Consider the following 25,902-nt stretch of genomic DNA (forward strand, 5'->3'; position numbering starts at 1 on the left):
TGCATTGTCTATCATCTCTGAATTAGGCAACCTGCATTAATAGAATTTCAAATCTTGGTTATCATACTGTATCCCAAAAGTTCTTCATGCAATCCAAAGTCTCTTTCCATATGTATTGAAGCAGTCTGCCTACAGAAGAAGGTGGAGCCTGGTAGAGACAGAATGACTTGGGCTGATGATTTGCCAGCAGGTTCTCAGCAAGCCCATCCCATTGAGCAATGCAGCCAGTAGAATATATCCAATGTCCATGCTTCACAGATTGGGTGCTAGTCAGGCTGAGAATTCATAAGGCTGTAAGGCAGAGTGTGCTGGGTTTGGCTGAGGCAGAGTTAATCTTCACAGTGACTGCTGTGGGGCAGTGTTTTGGACTTGAGCTGAACATAGGGTTGGTAATATAGAGATGTATTTATGAATACCTGAGCAGAGCTTACATAGAGCCAAGGCCTTTTCTGCTCAGTTGTGGCTGGGGTTGAACCATGACACACAGAAAAAGAATCTGAAAAAGAATCTGTTCAAAAAAAAGAGAATAATTTTCCTTGTCCAAGATGAAAATGATTGCTTTTTTTAAGTAGTAGATGGGAATTTGTGGATTTGCATCTTGCATTCACTCCCACATCTATCCATTCAATTAGGGCAGGTAGCATAGTTTGTTTGCCTGAGGTAGCTACAGATCATAGTATCTACGTAGTCAACTTTTTTTTAATTACCTACTTCATCAATGTGGGTCAAAGTACTTGCTTGAAACTCTCAAGATAATTTACTCTGAATTCTTCTCTTGGAAATGCAGAGATACAAAGAGATGAAGAAAAAGAAAAGAAAATATGAAAAGAATGTTCTTCCAAGGCTTGAAAAGAGTGGTGGATAAGGGCTGGGCCATGACAAGAGAAAACTTTGGACAGGGTCAATGACACATTAACTTGCTGAGTTCTAGAGATGACAGCTGGGCCTGTTTTTTATACAGGATAGCTCATAATACAAGTATCAGAAAGTCCTAGCACTCCTCAAAGAGCTGCCTGATGGGCATCAGCTAGGCCTCCAAATATCTTTCTTTTACTGTCATCTGTATGATGAGGATAGCAACAAGTATGATAAAGTCATGTTTAAACTCCTTAGGAGTCTAACTTCTTATGTTAGTCACATTTTCATTATTCCTTAATCAGAAATCTTATATTACCTCTTTTTAGATCTGTTTTTGTTTCTGGTTTCACTAAAGGGAATTTTTTTTCTTCAAATTATTTGAAATTGAATGTTAACAAGCAATAATAGCAGGAAAAAGAACTCATAGATATAGGACACATCTTTCAGTAATATCAATTAGCAGCACTAGGTTCACTGAAATCAATGTGAACTGAGTCATTGACTTCAAGAGCTCTAAAGGCCACCAAAGATGTTTTAGATGGAGATATGAAAGGAAGCCTGGAGAGATTTTCAGGCAAAGGTTTTCATCTGTTTGTAGCAATCTTACTGGTTTCCATAGGGATTTCTAATGAGAAGAAATAAAAAAGGAACTGCTCAGCTAGAGTCACCTAGAGGAGAAGAGCATATAATCCATTTAAAACAAATTAAACATCAGATATCATCTATAACTGTTCTTCTTTTTGATATGTAAAAGAGAATTTGGAGCCCTAAGAAAACTCAAAATACTGTTAAAATTTACAGACATCAGTTCTTAACATCGTAATAGCATTCATTAACTTCTGGAAGTGCTTCAAAATCTGAAATGTGCTCTGTATTGCTATTCAGTTTGTCTTTCTAGTTTCAGGGACTCATCTTCTGACTTTTGAACAAGTATGTTTTCAGCTGGTTTTAAATCTCTGTACCTCCACAGAGCCACCATGACTGACAGCTATGTAACTCTCAATAGTAAGAAACCAGGCTGATATTTGTATAATCAGTTGAGAGAGCAAAAAATTCCTGATAATATCATGTTCTTCCAACTCAGGCCAGCATGTACATAAGTTTTGCTGCACAGGGAATTTAATGAAAAAAAGATCCTGGCTCAAGCTTCCCTTCCTGGAAGTTGGTGTTTTGAACTTGCTTTATCAAGAGCCTAAATTGTGACTCATTGGCATTGCTAAGGTGAGTTGTTACATATAATGGCAACTGGCCTCTGCAAGAAAGTCTTCAGATGTAGACCTGTACATCTTTCTTCTTCAACCAAACTTAACAAAACAGTGATTATAAACACGGCACGGATTGGCCTATAACTATAGAGGTTTAACTCTGCCTGAAATAATTAGGCTCAGGAATGCCTAGGGAGTACCTTCCAAAGCAGCAAGCGTTATGGTGTTGCATGAGAGCCTTCATTGTGGTTAAGAACACCCTGGGGCTTGGTGTTCTCAATCTTTATAGACTGGTCCATTTCAGGTTTTCACTGCAAGGGTTTTGGACCTAATGTCCTTAGTTTTGCAGTTTGTATGTAACCATCCAAGGTGTAATCTCATTAGGTCACAGTGTGGATTCCTGTGACACCTGTACTATTTGTGACTACTATTTCCCATGAGGGAGTGGCACCACAGAAGGCCCCTGAAGTAATTGGAGTTTTCAAAGCACCAAATTATACTGAGAGGGTTTTTGTCTCTCTATACTTCCATAAACACCCAAAGACTCTGGCATGTATAAGGGAAGTTTTCTTTTCAGTTTTCTGCTCAATAAAAAGTTAGCAAAACACAGATGATGCTTTCAGCTATAGAAATATTTTTGTTATCCTTTTCCCCAACATATTTCTTACTTGAAAGTGTATTCATTTCCATTCTTATATCACATTTCTCCTAGGAATGTTATATTTGGAACTTACTGCCCATAATTTTAAATTGGCCCACATATGCCTTTAGTTTTGACAAAATGATTGAAGAATGCCTAAAATAAACCTTTAAAATACTTAGTTATTCCAAGTTAACTGCCAAGATTTAACATGAAATAAAAATTTCTGGTGAAGATCAGTCCCAGAGTTTATAAAACGTTAGTAAAAAAGAATTATATAGAAAGCTCGGGGGTTTAGAATTTGCAAGAGCCATTCTCAGCCCAAGTTTTGGCAGCAGATTTATCTTCTGCACATCCACAAGGTATGGAGAACCTCTCTCTTGATTGCTGTGACACGGCAGCATCTTGCAAACAGCATTTGACCCCTGAGAGGCTCAGGAACTAGTCCTCCTCCTGGTATCTTTGGAGAGTGAGCCACCAGCTTTCACTTTCCTCCAGAGCATGACCTGGACAGCTGAGAGGAGCACACAGCATTCTGCGTGGGTCTGTCAAATTCTGAGTTGTCAGATTCTCTATGGAAAGTGAGAAGAAGGAGGATACTTCTGATATACTGAAGCACTTTTTATAGAATAGACCTACTAAGAATCCTTGGGTACTGCTGTTACTACAGCCACATGTAGAAAATGGGGAAAAGCTACATTTAAAGTAAAAATAATTATATCATAACACCTGATACAAGGGCCTACAAGATCCATTAACATAAGGGAGAAGAAAAACCTTTTTCTTGAGAGTTGATAGAGTGCTTGACTCGCATAATCACCTTGTTCACATTTTCTTCTGCAACCAACACTAACAAGAAGACTTTGTAGATATAAAAATTACATATACAGACATGAAAATCCTTGCCTAACTTTATAAGATAAATACACAGGTGCATTTAGAAAATGACTGTAGACAAACAAACAGATATATAGAGATATTCTATAAATGGTTGAATAGAATGGAAGGTAAAAATTATTACATAAATGTTTGGACATCTTAAAACAACAAAGAGTTCAATATGATTTATTTAGTCAGGGTAGACTAAAATTCACTAGTATAATAACAGAACCATTTGTCTTAGCAAGTATCTTGTTATTGGTGATCAATAATGTAGCTGAGATGACTGATGGCTTTGTTTTCCTGCGGTACCTCAGCCAGACTAAATTATTTATTTGACATGCTGCCTCTTGGCAAATGGTAAGAAACAGTGATAAGAAATTTACATGCCTCTGTATATACCTCTGAATGACTATGAGATGTTCCTCAAACTTTTGGTGAATGACATATGGCTGTAGTTTGAGGGGCAGTTTTGCTGACTGGACATGCTTTTGTCTCCTGGCATGAATAGCAATGTAGACATCAGAATGAAAACCAAGAGGCTATTTTTTTTTGTTGTTATTGTACATGACAGAGGAGAAAATGATTGCATTTTGAGAAATATACAGAATTTGAATGTCTCTGAATACTCAAGAACTTGCCTCAGTTTGCCAGGCTATTTAAGTTTTTAGAGACAATTTTAATTACCTTGAGTCAGTAAAAGTGTAAAAATAATAAAAGAGCATAAAAACTTATTAGCGGGACAGAGAAAAAGTCTCCTAAGCTCACTAAGTTCATTATTAGTGCCCCTGACAGTGGCCAGTGGAGGAAGATGAATTGAAGAATGAATGTAAGAGTATAGCCAGTTCAGAACAGTATTTACCCTTTTGTATTTTGCCATTTTTGTGACATCTGTTCTCCACACTGAAGTGTTCCTTTTTTAAATATATACAGTCCTTTCAATAACTCCAGGCATTCTTGCTCTTTGTGCTGCTGTGTTACAGTCTATTAAGATATGGTGGTCAATACTGCACTCAAAGTATGTGTGGAAAAGGACTTACACATGGTTAAACAATATTAATTTTTCCTATGTTTTCTTAATGAATAAGTCATAATACAATGGTTTGTTTTTTTTTTTTTTTATATTTAATCCTATTTTACAGCTAATTTTAAACTCTTGCTGGGCATGAAGCTGATACCTTCAAACATCTATCCACAATAATTCCAGTGCCTTTGGACAAGAAAACATTTCTGTCTATGAAAATGATAGTTTAGAGACAGTCATGATGCACTGTTTTCTCCTTACATATTACTTGGGGTTTTTTTCCATTTAATTTGACTTGCTGTATTATAAACCAGTTGCTTAGTATCACAAGACCCCTCTACATAACTTAATGTCTGGCCTAGTGTGCTAGTGCCAGCCTAGAAAACGTGCTCCTGGTACTATGGTGCTGCACTGCAGCTCTTAAGTCCTCCAGCAGCCACAGCTGTGGCAGGGCTTGGCATTTGTTTGGCTCTGCCAGGACACCTATGGCTCAGTGCTGGAGGATGGAAGAGGGGTTTTGTTCTTTTGTAATTCACAACTGGGGATCACTACATTGACTTCCACTGCAATTTTTCCAGTGTTAGGAACTAATTTTGGTGCTCATGTCTGGCCAGTTTTGTGACATATAGCTTCCAATATCTTTGATCTTGAGATCTGTAGTGCAGCAAGATGAATCTCCTGAGTGCTGGAAAAAACTGTGCTGTGTCTTGCTGTGAATCCTACATAGCAGCTAACAGCGCTCCAAAACTTTTGTTTATTGCACCTATTCAGAGAAAATTAATGTCCTTTGAAGAGGTAAGACACAATGGATTATTACATATGCTATTAGTTCTCATTTGCTTAACATCATTTCCTAATTCACAGCTCTAAAACTTTTCACAGGACCTTTAAAATACAATCAGTTTTCCTTGCCTATTTCCTAATAATTCAAACTGAGTGCAGAACCTGACATGCAATCAGGCTAATACAGGTCGATATCCATTTTCTTTCAGTTAAAGAAAAATTTTAACACAGTGATACCAGCTGTGTAATCACAAACAGCTACTGTATATCTATCTGTCTGTTTGCTGAACAGGAAGGGTGGGGACAGACTCAGCTGCCTTTAGTCATGCTCAATGAAGCCCACCACTGTAACTCACTAGGTAACACAAAGCATATCACTGCTGATTGAGACAAAACTTGTTTGAGAATCATTCAACCTCATCCATATCTTTGTCATTTACATTTCATTCACAAATATAAGACTTAAACACTTTACAATTTGCTGTGATCTCACTTAGGAAAGTGGAGAGGAGAAGATATTCTTCTCTAACTAGAAGAGTTAAAAATACAGCTTGTGAGATCAAAACCAAGCCCTACATAAAATACACACAAAAAATCCTGAAAAAAAATAACCCACTTGCCCGCAGAGGGATCTTCCACTCTGTTTTTAACAACACACAGTAATGGAAGTTGATGGGTAGGATCTGCAAATCAATTCTGCACCCAGCTGAAATTGCCACAAAAGCTCAGGATGCCATGAGGGAAGGAACTGTCACAAGCTTGCCTATAGACCACGGCTGGATATTTGTGAATAGAACTCTGAGATATCAGGACTTAATTTTACATGTCATCCAAAAAATGCCACAGTCTCCCCAGATGATATAGCAAATTATTCATGCATAAACTTAATTACCCATATGACATTTATCACAAACATCTATCTGCATTCGCTGGTTATGATAGCCTGAATTCTGAGTTTTTAATGTTGCTATGATGCAGTCATTAAAGCAAATTAGGGATAGAAAAAATAAAAATTGCTTCATTTTTTTAAAACTAAGATAGGTTTTGCTTTGGTAACTGTTTTCAAGGCTGAGTGACTGATATTTTGCTGATGCATCACTCCATAGAGGTGAATAGTCTACCTGAAAGCGACTGACTTAATTCTGCTGGATCATGGTTTACAGAACATGGCTAAAATGAATAAATTCAATTTGTTTCTAGGTTTCAAGGTATCATTTGCTTGTGTTTGGAAGGAAGATGAGTGCTAGAGACCAAAAAGGAGGAAAAGACCCATGGCAGACAAAATGATTGAGATGAATAGTGGACTACATATAAAACTCTTACAAACAGTTGCACAGACAACAAAAAATCCAGAAAAATGAAACTAGGGGAGGATTTCCATCAGGTCAGGATGTGGTTTATTGTCATACTCACCTGGCTCCTTTTCATTCTATTTTACTGCAGGTGGGTGAAGGAGCTATGACAAACTTGCATATAAGGAAATAATTGACTGTGAACATGTGGACAGCTTTAGGCTCTAGGGATACTAAGCAAACACCTATGAAAGTCCTGTGAGATTGCTCAACACATAGTTGACTAGAAGAGAGTGATGTCTAATCTAGGAGCTATGAACCGCAGTATAACTAATTCTTGTGACCTCTTAGTTGCCAAGATTTCCAAGGCATGCGTGTGAGGGACACATTATTTATTGTGTGAGAATACTAGGACTTGACCCTTAAACATATACACTATATAGTCATACTGTATTATTCTACTAAGCTAGATTCTGCATTTTTGCATAATTTTATTTATGTTCATTTATTGTTTGAAAACAAACAAGGTCTTACTTAGAGGAGTTGTCCCTCCTCCTTTCTCTCTCCCTTCCATGCTGTTGCAATCCAAACCCTTTTTTGTGCCAGTCTCTCTATTAAACTGAACTCTTGTATTAAGTTCAATGCAATTTGCACAGAAAATGACACTAACTGTCTCCTATGGTTTGGGTCATCTGAAGGATAACATCTATTGGAAAAATTGTGTGAATTTTACCTATGGAAATAGTGAGGGGGGAAGTTTAAAAGAGTTTAATTAATTTGCATCCCTAAAGGTGAAGAGTTAGGCGCTGTTGAGAATTAGAGAGTTAATGCGACTGTGAAAGCTACATGGGATGATTTGGTGTGTCATATTGAATTATGACAGCCTATATCCATGTCAAACAATGTATCTCAAAGGAGAAGATGTGGAAAGTCAAGGACAGTTTCTAAAGGTACCACCATTATCCCTGAAGTCCCCACTTCAGAACTAAATGTTCCGAGCAGAAATGCAGCCAAGAAGGAACAGTTTGGAACCAAAACATAGAAAGGCCCTGAAACCACAGAAAACTTCTGCAGATTGTTAGGGGAGAGATAGTCGAGACACCTCCACCACATGTTTTTAATGGTTTAAAATCTTTTGCAATGACATCCTTGTTTCATTTGCATTGCACATAAGATGGAAGATCAATGCATCGGCATCAGTGACTGTGACAAATCTTTACACACAGGCACAGCCTCTTGCAAAGAATTTTGTGCTATTGAAAATTCTGAAAATTATATATAGAGCAGGAATTCTTGCCCTCCCAGAGATTATTGTGGAGCCACAGGCTGCTTTATGCAGACAATTTTCTGAGGATAGGCACAACTGAAGGTCTCATGTCAGTTGAACAATGAATTTTTAAAAAACCTATCTACATGAAATTCCTTATGCAGGAAAAAGCAACAGGTTATTCTCAATGCAGTGATGTGGATCTAAAGGATTGCTAAGGATCTAATAACTGTCCTATCTATCCTGATAAACATCTAACCAGAACTCCTCCTCCCTGACCTCTGAAAACAGCCCATTTTTTGTGATAATGTCATCTTCAGAAAGAGCCATTATTCACCTGCTTGAATACTGTATAGGCTGGCAAGGTAGAACAGTTCATTAATACTTCCAGTCTTGCATTTACATTGGGCATAGATAACCTGAGAATCCAGTGCAAGAGATCGGTAGACAATCTGGACTGGGCTGCCATATGCTAAAGAATGTGTTCTAATTGCAACAGGAGAAAAAGTAATCATTCTGTCCATCAACAACACAGGTAATAGTGCCAATGCAAAGCTGAGGAAAGGAACACTCCTTGACTTTTGGCAAGTCCATACTGCAGATACAAATATTTGACAGGACCCATTGGTAGACATGCAAGCTGCATCATATTACTTTGGCATGAATGAGTAACTCAAGCAATGAATTATTTGGTGATAAGGGTGCTAAAAAGGTGCTCACATCTTATCTTAATCTTTTTTTCAACTGTTTAACAGCTAGCTTTTTAATGGCAGCTGTCTTGCAACCTCTGCTATGATCTCTTTTGCTCCAGAAGCACAGACCATGGAAGGACTACCATCCCTGTGCTGTGCTCTGAGCTCAGCATCTTAAATTCATTGAATCTGCAGTAATATTCAGAAGAGAAAGCTTTAGTATTTGTCATAATACCATATCTAATCTAATGTAAGAGGTAACTGTATAATTTGTTATATAATTTGTTATATATTATATTATTCTTTTTAAATACTACACAGCCAGACTAATGTTCATTGCCTGCAACTTCTCCTTGTGTTCTGGGTTAAAAAAACCTTCTTTGTTATCTCTTTAAAAATTGTCTTCTGAATTTTCAAGAGGTTTATCGTTATTTTAATTATTTTTTGTGAATCTGTAATAAAAATAACTAGAAGCACAGAATTACCTCTCTTTGCACAGCTCATTGCATCAGAATTTTCTCTTAATCTTTGCCTTGTCACTACAATTTTGTTTGTCATCTCATGCATGAAATGGGCACTTTGCATGAAACATATACTTGCAGTATCTATTATTTTATTTTTGTCCTTTCAGTTTTTTTAGTGCTCACTGTATCTTTAGCCTGTTTACACAGATGGGAAAATCTCCAGTGTCTATATTTTAATAATTTTAATAAAGTTTCTGATATGGTTAACCTGTCTAAGTTTGGACTAGGGATATTCTGAAGTCTGTGATGTATGTCTGGAAATAGATTATTCAGACACTTAGTTCAGATACTGGATTGTCTGTACTTGTACAGCTCCATTTGGTTTCAAGGGGTAGCACTGGGGGCACCTGAGCTCTTAAAGTAGTCCAAGGCCTGCACACTATGCAGCCTTGGAGGTGGAGAATAAAATAGTAGAACCTGGATGTGAGCAAAGTAAATTTATCAGAATTCTAGTTCTTCTTTAGTTTTCATTTTTAATAGAATATCTGTGACAATTAGACTGTTTACAAAAGTGAAAGTTTGTTAAAATCTGGTTAAGGGAAAGGACTAGGAGAGTCACCATCTCCCTGATACTTCAGCAATTGTACTCCAGCCCTGAACTAGGAGAACTAGCAGCTCTACTGCTCCAGTATTGTTGGGTCTGTGACATCAGCCACTGCATTTCATTTTTTGCCAGAGAACTCAGTCTTTGTCATTTCACTCTGATACACTGAGAGCCTATATTTGTGCGATATTGTTCTGCAGTTTTAAAAGAGGAGCTGCTAAGATGAAGTGGCTGAAAGTGATCTCAAAAAGAGGATTCATTTGGGTCATTACACTGGGACAGGCACTGTGGGTCAAACCAGTGCCATCAAAGGTGAAAAACAAATGGATTAGTCTAGTGCCCTTTGCATCCATAACCATCATACCAGATGTCAACAGCTCTACGTTTAAGCTGAAGTATCTTGGATACAGTTTCTTCCAGTTCCTGGAATGACATACAGTGTCTCTCTAGCAGATTTTAACAAAACCTCTTGGGACTCAGAGCATATTTTTTTTTTCTTTTCAGTCGATTTCCTTATAATGCAGGGAACATTCCTCTTGCATCTTTCAAATCAATACCAAGGCAGCAGGGTGATCTGCATACAAATCGACTTGCAAATTTACACCCTGTCTGACTCAGCCAACAGGATTAAAAATCGTTCATGAAACAACAGCTCCCTGTAATCACATCCTGAAATCACAGGCAGATTTCAATAATAACTCAGGCATATAAAAGCCTCTTGGTTTCATATGTATTAAAAATAGTTTCTTCTCATTTTCTACCTTTTCCTTGAATAGTAACTTCCTATTTTCTTGAAAGCTTTCTGCTCTGTATTTTATCATCCATTCTCCAAAACCCCCATCTACTTAGTGACTGGAAAGATTTTTCCTATTAACCAAAAATAAAAGGCAATTGTTTATACCCCAATCTGATAGCAGACAGGATTTGGAAAAAACCTGAGTCCTCATCACTTCACCACATATCGCAGCCACTGTCACCAAATTGTCACTACATTTTGATGTACAATGAGCCTAGTAGTTATAATTCTACTCTCCACGGACAGTTGCCTACTTCAGAAATGCCATCGGTATCCTATTTAACATCTTATGAACAATATTAAATCTTTAGTAGGCAAAGCAGTTAGGCTTCCTCACTGGGCTGCTTTGATTTCTGCTTCAGATTATGATGTGACTGTGTAATTAAATGTAGCACCTGCTGTCTATTATTACACTGCATTTTTTTTCTGGTTCACAGATTCATCTTGGTACAGTGTCATTTGGAGTTATTGTGGAAATAGAGCAAAGAAAAGGGGCTTCTCTGTAAATCGAAACAATACATAAATGCAAAAAACTGTACTCTGTCCTGCAGTTCCTTTTGTCCAGGAGAGCTGAAACAGAAGTCAGGAGCTGTGAACAATTTTTGTCTTTCAGTGACAGGGCTGTGAAAGACCGATTCCAGTCGGAGTTCTTGATCGCCTCATGGGGATGATCTGTCATCATCTGTCAGAGGTGATTCCTGCGTTCACAGCTTTAGAAAGAGTAGTTACTGACTGCAGGTATAATAGGATGCATGAGTTTAGAGGGCAAAGCAAGGTTTTTGGCAAACATACTTAATAATCACTGCAGAATGAATTCAATCTGAAGTTCCTGACATCTACGAGTATCTTTTTAGCTAGTTAACCATTTCAGCACTCCGAGCACAGATCTGAAACTCAGCCAAAACTGCCCCCAAAATAAAATGATATACAAAGCTACAGTGTATTAATTTTTCTCCCATTACTTTCTTTTACACAAACATAGTTATTAATTAAGCAATCTGGGAAAGCATTACTTGTTATACTTTTTCTTTTACTCTTTTCTTATTAAGGGGGCAACAAATTGGCAATCCCAGGAGAAAATATGTGAGAAGATACAAATAGACTGAGTTGCTGAGAATGGATGAGACTTTAGCTCAAGCTAGTCACCTTCAATGGAGCACTGGGGATCAGCACAATGGTTTGGTTTCCCTTGTGCTCATAGTAAAACTGGCCTCGGCATTCATCATAGATCATGTGCAACAGGCACAATGCCTGTGCTTCTTGAGAGTTTTATGAAGAATATATCTTGCAAACATCCAAATTTGAAGCAGCTTGAAACAGTGAAATGGGTATGAAAGCAACTACCAAGTGGTTTCTTTTCCATTACATATATTGCTGCCTGCTGGCAAAGAGGAAGAGTTTTTCAGCCATGCCATTACTTCCATTGTCATTACTTAATAATGCCATTATTTGTTTTTGCTGTTTCCACAGTGAGCAGCTGGGATGAGACAGGCATGGGAAGAGGAGAGGGCTGTGTAAGTTGAGAGCTGTGGTGAGCGAATTTCTCTTAGAGCTGCTGGAGCGATTGCCTGTAGAGAGAGGGTACAGTAATTACTGGTGCTGCTGGGAAGGAATATTCCATACAACATCACTACCTCTAAATGTCATCCAATCCTACTGCTAGCATCAGGAACCAATTCTGAGGCTGACAAAAGGTATTGCAAAGGAAACAGCTGGAATGTGACTATTTGCTGCTCTCAATAGTCTGCTGTCCTCACCCACAGCCTGCTTTGCTCATGTCTTTGGCCTGGGGCTCACAGGACCCCATAGGATGAACCCACCCCTTCTCAGTGAATTAGCAGCAGCAAGGAACAACATCTGATTGACTTGATAAGCAGTACATTGCACCAGTGAATTAAAACCGTGAAGAATGCTTTAATGCTAAAATGAATCTGGCTTGAGAAGCTATGTCACAAATAGGATCTTAGGCTTGCAGGTCTTAGAGGCACCAGGATCTGGGGTGCAGAAGTCAAAGAAGAATTTCAGTGTAGTTTGGCAGCAACATGGAAGGGAAAAATCAGACAGTACTAACTGAAGTGCTTACTTCCTGTATTTGATGGAATAATAAAAATATTTTTATGTTAATACATTCAGCAACACCTTTAATTCTTTTGCTTTATAAAATAACCTCTTAAATCATACCTATGCTGTGAGAATCAAAGAGAAAGCAAAGTAGGTCTGCTTAATGCATGGACCTAGAACTTGCCTGTTTAGAAAAGGCCCTTAACAGAGGCAATCAAAAACATCCTGAATGAGGTTGTAGTACCTCATTTTGATTTTCTGACTCTAGCTATTAATTCAAATGGACTCCTTATGTACTGAGGTCACTTAAAACAAAGACTGGAAATTCTCTCCAAGGAAATTTATTCTTTGCACCTAAGCAACCACTTTTCATGTTTTCAACACATGCTCTTCACATACTTGCATGTTCAAAATACACAAACCAGACTGACTCTCATGACTAAGCTATATTTGCCTGATACAATTTTTTCTCATATGAGCACATTATGGCAAACTGAAACTCAAGGCTGTTAGTGCTTTCACATGTGCACTAAGAACACCAATCCATTATCTGGGGTAGGACAAACAACAACTTCTTGTTGCTGCGCTGATACTTTTTGGAGATGCTGAAGAAGAGAGGTAATACAGAAATGCAAAGTGCTTTCTACTGTGCAGATCTGTGGATTTACTGTGCAGATCTGTGGATCCTGGCCTTTAATTGAGATTTCCTTTCGCTGGTAGAGCTGGAGGCAGAACTTTTGGGATGGTGAACATGATAAACTATGAAATGTTGCAAGCTCTTCTTGAAAACTGTCTCTGCTAATAAATCTTGGTGAATTCCAAGGGCATTGAAGCTTGATTGCTAGAGTGGCACCTGGCATTTGGCCCATGCCAAATAGCAGCTTCCCAAATTATTCCTGAGCTTTGCTTATTCCAATAAGCATTTTGCATGCAGCACCCTGTTTCAGAAGCTCACAAAATAAACCAGCATAGGCATGGGACATCCTTTGCCAGTTGGCATCAGTATCTGGGAATGTTCCTGCTCACATTACATTTACTACCATAAGATGCAGCTAGAATGCCTGATGCACAGGGTGTGTTAATGAGGGACTGCAGCCTTCCTGGTCCCTTGGCAGTTCTGCACCTGTTTAAAGCAGGCACTGTGCATTGTAAAAGAGAAATCGTAAAGAAAAACAAGGTATGGAAATGAAATGATTTCTAAACTATTTGGCTTGCACTGCTTAATAAACTCAGTTTTGGAATATCTGCTTTGGTGCTCATTTTCTGGCCAGGGAGATGTAAACATACAATCCAGCCTCTTTGGGAACACATGTCATAAGACATTAAGGAGGCAACTGGGCAAATGCCAGGAAATATCTATAGGACTTTGACAGATATGCCAAATAGCAACCATCACACTTGCTAGTCATATTCCCTTGAGTCATCCTGTAATTGGGCTGTGAAATTGTGTGCCAGTGCTAAAGGCTGTGCCCACCTCCTTAGCTACAGCCAGGCAGTGAAAGGAGGGAAATATTGCTTACTTTCCTCCCCATACTGGACTACTGCTAAGCTCTAAAATATCACCTGCTGACAAGGTGGGCCAAGCCTGACAGATACAGGGACTGGTGCTTGACATTGGAAACTCAGCCTCAATTCAGAGTGATACAGAAATGGTGGCTATCACAGGAGAAAATATTAATGTCAGACACAAAGCTTTTCCCTCCTTCCTCTGAGGAAAAGACAAGATGCTGGATGGAGTATGCCAAGGTGAGATTTGGCCTGCAGGCCACCAGCCTGGCTGCACCTGTTTAGAACTTCCTGAGGGCTACTCCAAACTGGATTCCCAAAAAGCCAATACTGTCATATGTTGTTTAGGCCTAAATCCTATCAGCATTGTGGCACAAAGATCCCAATTCCCCACCAATTTATCAGACCATGGTCAAGACTGTTTTATTGAATATGACAATGAGGCATAACTTTGGTCACACTAAAACTTCATCCCATCCCCTATTACAGTAGAAACTCTGAGACAGGAACCTGGGAATGAAATGAATTACTGACACAACAAGCAAATGAAGTAAATGGGATAGAATGTCTCTATTTCAGAGTTGCAGTTACTTATGATACCTGCAGTGCATCAATGAACTGTAGAGAATGCTTTACAAAAGTTATTAAGACTTGGTAATATGGGAACACATGATGATAACCACTGGGAGAGATGTGCTTAGACCTGGGGTGAGTCTATAATATCATTCCGAGGGAATAAAAAGCACTGATGCCATAGACTTAAGCATTAGAATCTACATGGTTCTATTAACTCCCAAGAGAGAAAAAATTGATAAAATGTTGTCATTAGGATGCTTTTCCTTAAGTAATTTGCAAGACCATAATTTACATGCGCCAGTAAAATGAAAAAAACATTGATTTATACAGAGGTTTTATCACTTTGAGCTACAACCACAGTGTACAAACCACCACAGTTCTTCCATAAAATATCACAAGCTAATTGTATCCCTGGTGTAAAAGCTATCTTAGTGCCATGTAGAAACCAGGATTAATTTAGATTTCTGATTAAAACTGCAGTTAGCATTAGGTATACAGGGAAATTTGTAAAGAATTTTTCTGATGGAGCGTTGGAAGTACAAATTTGTATGAAGACTATGTATTATGAACTTATATGAAGATCATGCATAGTTCATATTCCTCTTTCATTCTTGTGAGGCTAACACAAAACTAATTGCTGGAGAGGTGCTTTCAGAAGAGTAAGGCAAGGGCCTAGATAAGGAAATCCCTCAAACATCACCTGGTCAGGTGTATTTTAGCCTTGACTGTTATGAACAAGCGGTTGAGATCGCTTTATGAATCACCAGCAAGTTACAGTAAAAAAACCACATTTAATACCAAGCAACAGTATAACAGAGTTCATTGGCAAAGTTCACTCTACTGCTTACTAGGTGGCTAAGGCACACCAAGGGAAAAAAGAGCTACAAACAAAATTCAGTCAATGAATCCAAACCGAAATTAACCAAGAACTGTGTGTGTGTGTGTGTGTGTGTGTCTGTGTGTGTGACAAAAGCATAGCAGTAGCAAGAATAAGAAGAAACATGGCCTAAAGGCTTAACAGCACTCCAGCTTAACAAAACTTAACTTATAACTTAACAATTTAGCAAAGGAACAAGATTTTACCAGTGTTTAACTTAGCTGATAAGTTCTTTTCAGGCCTAACTCACTTAGATATCCAAAGTACTCAAACCTCTAAGAGAGCAGCATTTCTCCCATGTCTGCCATAGCATTTGCATACTTGTGTGCACACAGACATAAAGAGTCAGTGCAAGGTACCTGTGACAAACTCCTTGGAAGGCTGCGAAATGCTCACCTTGGATGCCTTTGTGTCTCCTGAAGGGCTGAAGGGCTGGGCCTCGAGGAATGGGGGTTTCAGCCTGGGATCCGTCCTTGTTCAGCAGCCTCTGAGTGCAGCAAACAGGAGCTCCCTGGCTCCAGGAGCTATCCCTCAGGGGGAGGTGGCCTATCACCCTCACTGCAGTCCAGGAGAGCTCCAAAGGCCTCATTTTGGATCTCTGTGCACAGGCCGCAAGCGAGGGCCTCAGTCATAACAATGTTTCACCCTGGCCACCGTTTGGGCAACTTTCTTTGAAAGTTTAAGAGCAAAGGTGCTATGCCATTCAGGCAAGAAAAATACTTTCCAAGGTTGTTCACAATAAAAAGGGCAGGAGCTCGTTAGGCAGCAGCAGTTTCTGGGAGCAGATGATGCTCCTGAGGCACTCAGGAGATGCTGAGCCCGGGTGCCGCTCGTCAAGGCTGAGGCCTAACGAGCGATTCTGGGATCCTGCTGCGGCCTGGAAAGGGTTGGGGAAATGCTCCTCCACATTAAAAAATGGGTTCTTTAGCCTCTGATTACTTTTTCATATCACTGAAAATCTGAGATCGGATACTGTACCATGTCTGTGTTACAGGACGCTGGAGAAATGTGTCCTGTCTTCCTCACAGATCAGACTGAGTAGTAGAGGCAGAAGAAAGACCTGGTAAAGCTGGTACAGGCATGTCACAGCTGAAGTATCACGTTTCAACCCCTTGGATGTGGGTAACACAGCACATATACCAGTCTTCCTGTTAGTTTGAAATATATGCCTTTAAGTCCTGTGCTGCATTTAGGCAACATCAATTTGCCTTGTGACTCTGTCAGTAAATGCTCCTATCTGCAGGATTGTGAGAGAGAAATCCACTGGGTACAGTGCTCATTGGCACTTCTGAAAAAACCCCACTGGTTTTGAACCCTACCCTCTGTAGTGTTTAAATCGGTGCAATCTGGCCAGACGACTGCAGATGACAGACAGACCAGACTATTTCAGTACTGTCACAGATCCATAACACTATTCTGGATACCCACTGTGCTCTACTAAGTGCAAAGTCACTCAATCTTATGCAAGACAGCAGTCAGAGTGAGTGGAATAAAGGATACCTGAATTATGACTTTCTCTAATGCTACATTACATAGGGGGAAATGGAGTAGTTATTTAATCTTCTAAATGTCAACTTCCCCTTCTGTGACTGTGCAGTATTTTCCTTTGCAAAACACTAGAAATCTTTAAATAAAAAGGTCTACCTAGTGGTAATTTCCCCCATATAAATGCATATTCATGTCCAAGATAACATGAGATTAGTAAGTTTCTTGGCCTTTTCTCTGTACATTGAATGAATCAGGTAGGCTTATATGAGTGTTTGGTTATACACCGAAGATATGATAAAATATGTATTTAGTCGTCATGCTATCAGAGTCAGGATGGAAGGCAAATTGAAATGTTCAGCACTTTTGTATATGAGAAACACAGGCATTGCCACATGCTAAGCACAGTTATGTTTCTGTTACAGGAATACTGGATCTGGGAAGAAGTGATGTCATAACATCTGCACCTATAAAAGCTGGATTTAAAACTCTAATTTATTCCAAAATTTACTCGTTTAACTTAGTCCATAACACAACTGGTAGTGCCTGTGTTAGGAGAATTGTATCTCCAAGGTCTCTCTATAAAGAATAGGGTGATATATAAAGGGTCATATATAAAGGTGATATGGGTTGGATAGGGTGAAATATAAAGTAATTTAGGCTACTTTTACTTTTTCACTAATCATAGAAGAAATTTCTGGCTATAAAGGGTTTTACCAGGCTTTAATTCCATGATGATTTAAACAGAGATAAGTTCAAATTCCTGGAAAATTATTTCCTCCTCCTCCCATGTTCCAGCTAGGATGCTCATCTGCCCCTCTGGTGAATGTGTTCAATGAGTGAAACCAGGAAAAAACTATTTTTAGAGAAAACAAACAAACAAACAAAAAACCCCCAAAACCAACTCAAGAAGCAGCTTTCCCTAAGTTTCATTTCCTGTATTGGATAATTTTGCAATATGAACTGAGGACTTGGGCTGGCCCCAGAGATTAGTCAAGTGTGATTGTCTGGAGACAAGAACACAGATCTGGGACTAAGAGCAGGATCATGTCAATGCTAACTCACATCTGCTTTTCATCAGAAATGTGTGGATTTAAATAGAAAACAGAGATTGTGCACTGGAATTGAAAACAAAAGATGCCAGGGAAATTCAGAAGCTGTAGATACCTGCAGAATTTCAGGCCTAATTTTGGGTTTGGCTGTAGTTATGTTTATGAGCAAAGACAAGCTTTACTCTGTATCCAGATTTGTGCAAAACAAGTGCAGAGTGAGTTCAAAACATTGTCATATCAGAATGGAAGCTGTGTCTAATTAATTCCCTTGGTACTATAGGATAATATTCCATTGCATGCTCAACAGTACTATGTTCAATTGTGAATTTTAAGTAACCTATAATTTTGGGTATGTGGTTTTTGTAAGAAAAGTATTCCAGAGCTACAAACCACTGCTGATGGAAATCTTTTGAATGATCCTTTATTTTCCTTAATTTACTCTTAATTTTTCTATTTACTACTTTATCAAAAGTGGCAGGCATATTGATGGGAGATAACGAAATTTTAGCAAGCTTTTATCTTATCTAGAGGGAATGATAGCATGCAAATCTAGCTAATTAATAAATCAAAGCAAACTACAGCTCCAGGTTTGCCAGCACAGCTTTCCTTGCTAACAAGTTCTCAAGAGCAAATGAGCTCTGCAGCTGGAAAGGTGTTGGAAGTGTAAACTTCTCATAGCACAGCTGCACTGTCTTAGGAATGGGAGCTGTGTCTCAAGTCCAGACTCCCCAGGGCTTCAATGCCAGCTCATGTCTTGAGGAAGTCATATGGCTGGCAGGCTGCAGATGAGGCAAAGTCTGAACTCCAATCTGGAGGCTTGAACTCCAACACAGGCAAGCAAGTTGAGTCACCTGGCACAGTGAACTGAAGCCACAATCAGTCAGACATAAAAATGAAGTTCTACAAATGGTTTCTGGGTGAGAGGAAGAGGCTGAAAATATGTTACTTGCAACCTGTCCTCAAGGTTAAGGAGAGCTAATAGACACTCGTAAGCTGCGGTTGTGTCAATAAAATATTTCCCGAGGTGGCTCATCAACTGATTCAGCAGATAAGAATTTAAAACTTCCTTTATTTGCAAGAATAAGAAGCAGTACAGCCATTATCTCACTAAATTATGTTTTTACTGGATCTCTTTCAATTAAGCACATTTCCAAGAAGTCCATTCCATTTTGCACAATAATGCTCCTTAGTGCATATGTTATGGAATATGTGAGAAGAAAGACAACCAGCAATTTCAAACCTCATCTCATCAAAGCTTTCAGTAATATCTGGTAATGGCTCACTCTGCTACTGTGCCTCTCATCACAAGGGACATTGAAGCCACTTAAGAAAGCAGGGAGAGAAAACGACATCACTTTTCACCAAAATGCTACCACTTCTGAGGACAAACACTCAAGTGGCAAACAGAAGAATGATGGCAAATGAAGAATGCTTTCTGCCATGAAAAGCAGAAAAAATGGAAACTACATACAGCATCCCATCATGAAGACCATTTAAAACGCCACCCTTCCCTCTATCAATGGGGAAATTTCCATTAGTATTTAATAACTACAGAATATCAGGGGGTTTCTTGATTTTACTTTCAAATTAAAAAATGACTCCTGGCAGCACAATGCCTCCTAAAAAATACCAGAGACCTTTTCATTATTAACTTGGAGTGGAAATTTTTATAATTTAATACTGCAGAACTACATCATGCAAACCCCTTAAATTTCACTGGAAGTTTTTAACTACTGACCCATGTTGTGACATCTCAAAAAATCGTAGACTGAGGCAACATAATAATAATGCTACTTGGCACTTTACATCTTTAAATAACTATGGAAATGTTAATTAAATTTCACAACAGCCTAGGGAGTAAATATTTTCATACTGATTTTACAGATTAAGGGGATGAAACATAATGTGTGGACATGACTTCTCTAAGGCAGTCTATCAAATAAGTGTCAGATGTGGGACTAGAATTCAAAGATTCATCAGGCTTTTGAACAATGGTGCCTGGGGCAGCCATTTATTTATTTATTTATTTATTAAAAGCAGCTTAAACCATTTACAGATTCTCTTTAATATGCTATTGTACTGTGTATTGGTTATTTAAAATAAAAGCTGATTATCAGGACTTATTTTTTTCTATTTTTACAAATATTTTTACAAATATTTTTTTAATATTTCAGCCTAAATTTCATTATTCTTTTCCATAAAATTAAGTGCAGAAATAAGGTATGTTAAAATATGTTCAGAAGAGATCAGGATAGTGTATTGGAGTGGAATTCCTGTGTCAGAATAGGTGTGTCAAATTTGTCTTTCTTTCCACTGTTTGGCTGGTTCTTTTCTTAATTATATTTAATTTTTATAAAAGCAGATAATATCCTTTAGGCCTGTTGATTTGTTTTTTATTTTATTATTTATTGCTTTTTAACAGTAGAGAGAAAAATTTCAGATGCATCTTTTTAAAAATTATTATTATCCTAAATCTCCTGTACCCAAGAACTCCAGCATGTTTTGGAAAGCTTTTTAGTACATCAAAACAAAAGGCTCAGAAATATAGCAACTTGTCCAACAGATCAACTCAATGGCCAAAATGCAAAGTATTTGAGCAGATAACAAACCTAATTCACCAAGCCAATACATCTCAAAATTCATATTAAATACAAGGACAAGAAAACAGATAAGACAGATGTGCTACCTTACTGCATAATGATGAAAGTTTTTTGCCTGAGATAGTCCAAGAGCAAATTCCAAAGCTGAGGGGACCTCTTCTTCCTCTGCTTGATCTTCTCCCTTCATAAGTATCTGAGGTCTAGTCTAACAGAACTAACAGATAATGCTTTCCTCATGCTACCCTACAGCACATCTAGGAAAACACACTTTGTAATACAAAAAGCAAATGATCCACTTCCAAAATAAGCACTACTCTTTCCAGTCAGTATCCCAGTTTTGTCAGTTTTAAGTCCCTGAATAAACTTGAGCGCCAAGACTGCAGAATTCTCCTGACAGCATTAGGCCCATACAAAATCAATCTGTTTCATTTTCTCTTGTTTAGAAAAGAAGCTCTTCAGCTTCATCCTGCAGAGCATTCACTCATCTATGCCTAAACAGTGCATTTCACTTCCAGCTCACAAGAATTCATTTCATTCATTATTTGAAGACAGCCAGCTGAATTGAAAGCTCTGTATTTTCCCATGAAAGAGAAAAAATGAATTCCTATAAAGTCCTTTGGAAGGAATTCTGATAGGAATTTGATTAGGAATCCCACTCCGGATTTTCTATAACTCTGTGTACATTTTAATTCTGTTACAGCTACCAACACACAGTAGTGTGTTCTTTACACTTGCTTTGGCAAATATCAGTGCCATTTCGTTTCGTTTGATGGCGTGGTGTTTTCCTTCCCTGGTAGCAAGGACTACCAAGGCACATTAAAATATGGGATTCCGTCTCTCCTCTGACAAGCAGAGTGTCTCAAAGTCCATAACAGAAGCCTTCTGGAAGAAGGCATCCCATGTCTTATTCAGTTATGGCTCCTCTGTTAACCCACACACAGCTGATGATGCTCTGACATCCTCTAGAAATACTTCCTTGAAAAGACCTTTTCCTTGCAGTATCTGTTTCCTTGCAATACCCTGTTTCCTATGTTTTTCTATGGTGTGGTTATGTGCTCTTTGCTGTAATAAAAAGTCATAAAATTTTTCAGTTGTTTGGTTGCTACTCTTCATGTCAATATCATAAAATATGATGGGAATCCACAGTACGACAGAATCCATGGAATGTGCAAATGTACATCAGTCTCAGTACAGGGAACTGTCTCAAGAAGCAATGAACTTTGGATGCTTTAGGTTTTATACTTAATTAAATAAATTCTTCAGAGCTGGAAACAGGTATTTTTTTTAAATCGTTTTTTGTTTTGGTTTGTGATTTTCTAAAGGTTTGTTTCAAAGAAAGTTAGGTCAGAGCACCAGGTCACTGCTGTCAGCTTCTGTCATCTTTGTTCCCCTGCGACAGGATCTGAAGGCCTGTGTGCAGTCGTACCTATCTCTGTCCTAAACATGCATCAGTGGTTACCTGAAAGGCTGTGGATGAGAAACTGCCATCTCCCCTTGAATAATTGTAACAAGGAAGGAGGACACTGTGTGCACAGGTTTGACAAAAGATTAACCTGTTTCTTCTACTGTAAAGTTGTAATGGGCTCATTCATTACTCACAGAGCTTCATGACATGTCACATGTTAGGGAATGATGCCTCTGGTTCATTCTGGGAGGTTAGGACAGAAGGGATGGGAGACAGAAAGGAGTGCTGGAGGAGGAGGGCTAAGTTAGACAATGATAATTAATGCTGATATAAACTGGAATAACAATTAACTGATTTTAAGCAGTCTTTTAGTACTATGAAAACATTAATTAACCTTAACAATTACCATTGTTGGGTAAATATCCACCAGTGCACTATGATTTGCCAAAGAAATCCACATGATCTGAGACAGCAAGAAAGAAAGAAAGAAAGTAAAAATTGCTGGTTGTGGTATGCACATATATTTGAAAAATAAAGCTGTGCAAAAGTCATTCAACCCTATGGTTTATGTCTTCACCATGCTGTAAATGGCTGCGGCTTTGGGGGCTGTCAGTTGCACAGAATGGAGCCCCAGAGCAGTGGTGAGGTGATGTTGGCTGGGATAGTCAGTCAGCCCCCCACCCTCAGTGCCTTGTCTCCACTCTAGCACAGGCAGGCAGCACGTGTGATTGCCCACACTCCATTCTGGCAGCCTCCCCATGTCAGAAGCCTGGCCCATTTCCCTACGCTTAAAATTTAATCAGAGATTTTATTGCTCATCAACAGCTTAACGGGAGCAGTTAGAACTCTAAAACTTTGCATATTTTGGCTTAATTACCACTAACAGACAGATGCCACTTTTAAGCACTCTCCTTTCCCAGCCCTTGCTTCCTGCAGCTGCTCAAACTTGGAACATAAATTCATTGGTTAAATAACTGATAAGAGGCAAAATGATTAGGGATTAATGGGAAAGACAGAAATCTCCTTATTTCTCTTTGATGTTTTAATTTTGGTTATCTCTGCTAAATTTCAGTCTGTACCTCCCAATTGGCAAGATAACAACTCCTCTTATCCCTCCTTTAAAGCAACAAGTGAATGGAGACAATACAGAATGGAAAAGATCTTGAAGTGTCGGGGCTTACTGCTATCATGTGTGATTCGTGTGTATAAGCAAGTAGAATTCAAACACAATAAGGGATGCCCCTTCTCTGGATAGACTGTTTCCATTTGTTCCTTTTTTGGGTGCTGGGTTTCTCCTTTGATAGGGGAAGTAGAGCAGCAAACAAGCAAATAAGCGAATTGTTGTTTTAAATACAGGAGAAAATGTCACAGTGAACCAGGAACAAGAATTAAAGTGCTCATGAATGATGATGACTGTTCCTGGGACAAAGAAGCTTTATGTATGTGGGACAGACATTAATCTCCTACTTTGTGATTTCCCATTACTTCCAGAAAACCACATTTTAATTGCACTTGTGTTGACTGAAGCAATAAGGAAACTGGTGCATTGAAAGAGGAGCCCAATGTTCCACTTTTTAAGTTCTCCTGGAGGAGTGAATTCTGTCTGCACTTTTTGTTTTATGGAACTATCCCTTAAAATGGAGGAAGAAGAAATGCTCTTCCTGCGGATCTGAACATTCTCACTAAGGATTAAAGGTTTTGGAAGGCAGAGCCTAGGATGCTGTTTGTTGTCACTTATTAAAAAAGTAACTTATGAGGTTAAACTAGATCTTAGATTGAATGTCTGCACTGATATCTGCTTTTCTCAAAACAATAGTTAGTTTTGGAGAGAGAAAATTGTATTGAGCCCATAAGAAAAATACTAAGTGAAAAGCCATTTCTACATTAGCACATGGGTGGATGCATGAGCAAGCACAGATTCAAGATTTGTCAGTGTCAATTGAAAATTTGTCATTTCCTCCTAGAAAATAGGGTTCATACTTTTAATGATTTTTTAAAGAAATAATACCACTCAGACGAACAGATTCTCTTATGTCCATAAACTACCTTGGGGAGAAAGGAAAGAAAAAAGCCAAAAATACCAAAGAAACACTCAGCCATGAAACCCCGCAGAACTTTCAACAAAATCACAGTCAAAACCTGATTCCCAATCCATGTGGGTCTACAATCTTGCAAAAAATATTTTCTTGCAACAGTTCTTTTACCTTGGGAGAAACCTGAGAGAATAGAAAATGAAGTTTGCTCTGTCTGTTCTGCCTGACATGTTGCATATGTGGAAGAAAATAGACAACAGAAGTTCAGGATTAACAACCCATGAAGAGCTCATTAGTACATTGTGGGACAGATCCTGGATTCCACCATGCTGCATTTGTTTCACCTCACTAACTCAAGAGAGGAGATACTGCTTGCATCTTGCCAGTGCAGCAAAAGTGGCTTTCTGCACTTGTTCACCTGCCTGATTTGAGGGACACCTTGAGGGAAGGGAAGGGCAAAGTCCCAAACAGAAATAGCCCTGATGCTGTCCTGTGTTGACGTGTAAGCAGCAATTAGTCAGCAAATAGAGGTCCAGTAGATGGTGCTCAAGACTGCAGCAGAATCCTAGGTTTTGTAAGGGTGCACTTCAAATATTTTTTTACCATACAGCTCTTTCAATCCACTTCTTATTCAGCCACCTCCCATTTACACAAGGTTTTCAAAAGGGCTTCTCAGAGCTCCCAGACATTAGAGGCACCCCAAGACTGATCTTAACTTTGACAGAGTCAGCATAAATCTGACTTAAATTAAAAAACCAAACTGTTTTTCAGATGCTGTAGTCCCAGTAAAGATTGAATGTAAAAGAGGATCTTAGTATTTTTGACTTCTAATAGTTCAATATTTCAGAGAAGGGTCTAGGGTTTGCACAGTAATATTTAACAGCCATTTTGTCTATTTTTTCTACTTTTCTGGATTTATCCCTATCCATTACAAACATATTTTTAGAAGCAGTAAGACAATCTTTGTTCCTTACTCACCATGGCAACTGGTGGCTACACCAGCTTTACAGCTCTCTTTTCAAAACTTGGTAAGGCTGACTACAGGTATAGTAGAAGTCTGTATTTCAGAGCATAATGATCTTTGTGTTGCATAATTATGGCTTTAGACTTGGCAAAGTATATAATTTGTCTCGTACAGAGAAAAGTTTGGTTTTGTTCTTTGAGTGATCAAGAGATCTTTCTTGATCTTTGAGAGATCAAGAGATTCATTTGATATGACCACAGACTTACCGTGTGACCTTGACTAACCTATTCAATCTATGACTCCTTCATTCCTGTTTGTCATGGGAGACACTTCCCTACCTTTCAAGTTGCTGGAAAACTGGACTTATTAATGCATGTGAAGATTTCTACAACTACAATGATAGAAGCACTTAAAATGTCACAATACATTTGTATATCTATCCAATTGACATCAGATAAAGTCATCCTTTGATAGAAAGGACATAGGAAAGTTCAAGCATTTCAACATACCTGTGGTATCACAAACAGTCATTAATTTCCATATGATTCCATATATTTCATCTCCAGAATATTCTCCCTTCAATGAACAATAGAGCCTGTGAATTCTGCAGCAATTACTTGTTCTTCTGCAAACCATTCTTGGGAGTTTTATTTTTAGATATGTGAATTAAATGACTCAATTTTCCCTCTTGTTGTCTCCTATCTCAGCAAGCAATAAAATGTCAGCACTGTGGTAGGTAATGGGAGGGAAAAACACCTCTATTGACTGAATAGAGTTATAGCTGAATATTTTCATGAACATTCTACTGGTGCCTCAAGCACAATAAACACTGCAGGTAA

At 38.5% G+C, this 25,902-nt stretch overlaps 1 long non-coding RNA gene across 1 annotated transcript in view; it reads right to left on the reverse strand.

Moving 5' to 3' along the window:
• LOC141729253 (uncharacterized) overlaps positions 1–25,696 on the reverse strand; it is a 148,684-nt gene extending 122,988 nt beyond the window's left edge. Inside the window, exon 1 of the long non-coding RNA XR_012580640.1 lies at positions 25,573–25,696. This is a non-coding gene — a long non-coding RNA (uncharacterized LOC141729253). The remainder of the gene's footprint in view (positions 1–25,572) is intronic.
• Between the last annotated feature and the right edge of the window lie 206 nt (positions 25,697–25,902).

The sequence above is a fragment of the Zonotrichia albicollis genome, chromosome 6 (assembly GCF_047830755.1).
Source record: "Zonotrichia albicollis isolate bZonAlb1 chromosome 6, bZonAlb1.hap1, whole genome shotgun sequence".
Lineage (NCBI taxonomy): Eukaryota > Metazoa > Chordata > Aves > Passeriformes > Passerellidae > Zonotrichia > Zonotrichia albicollis.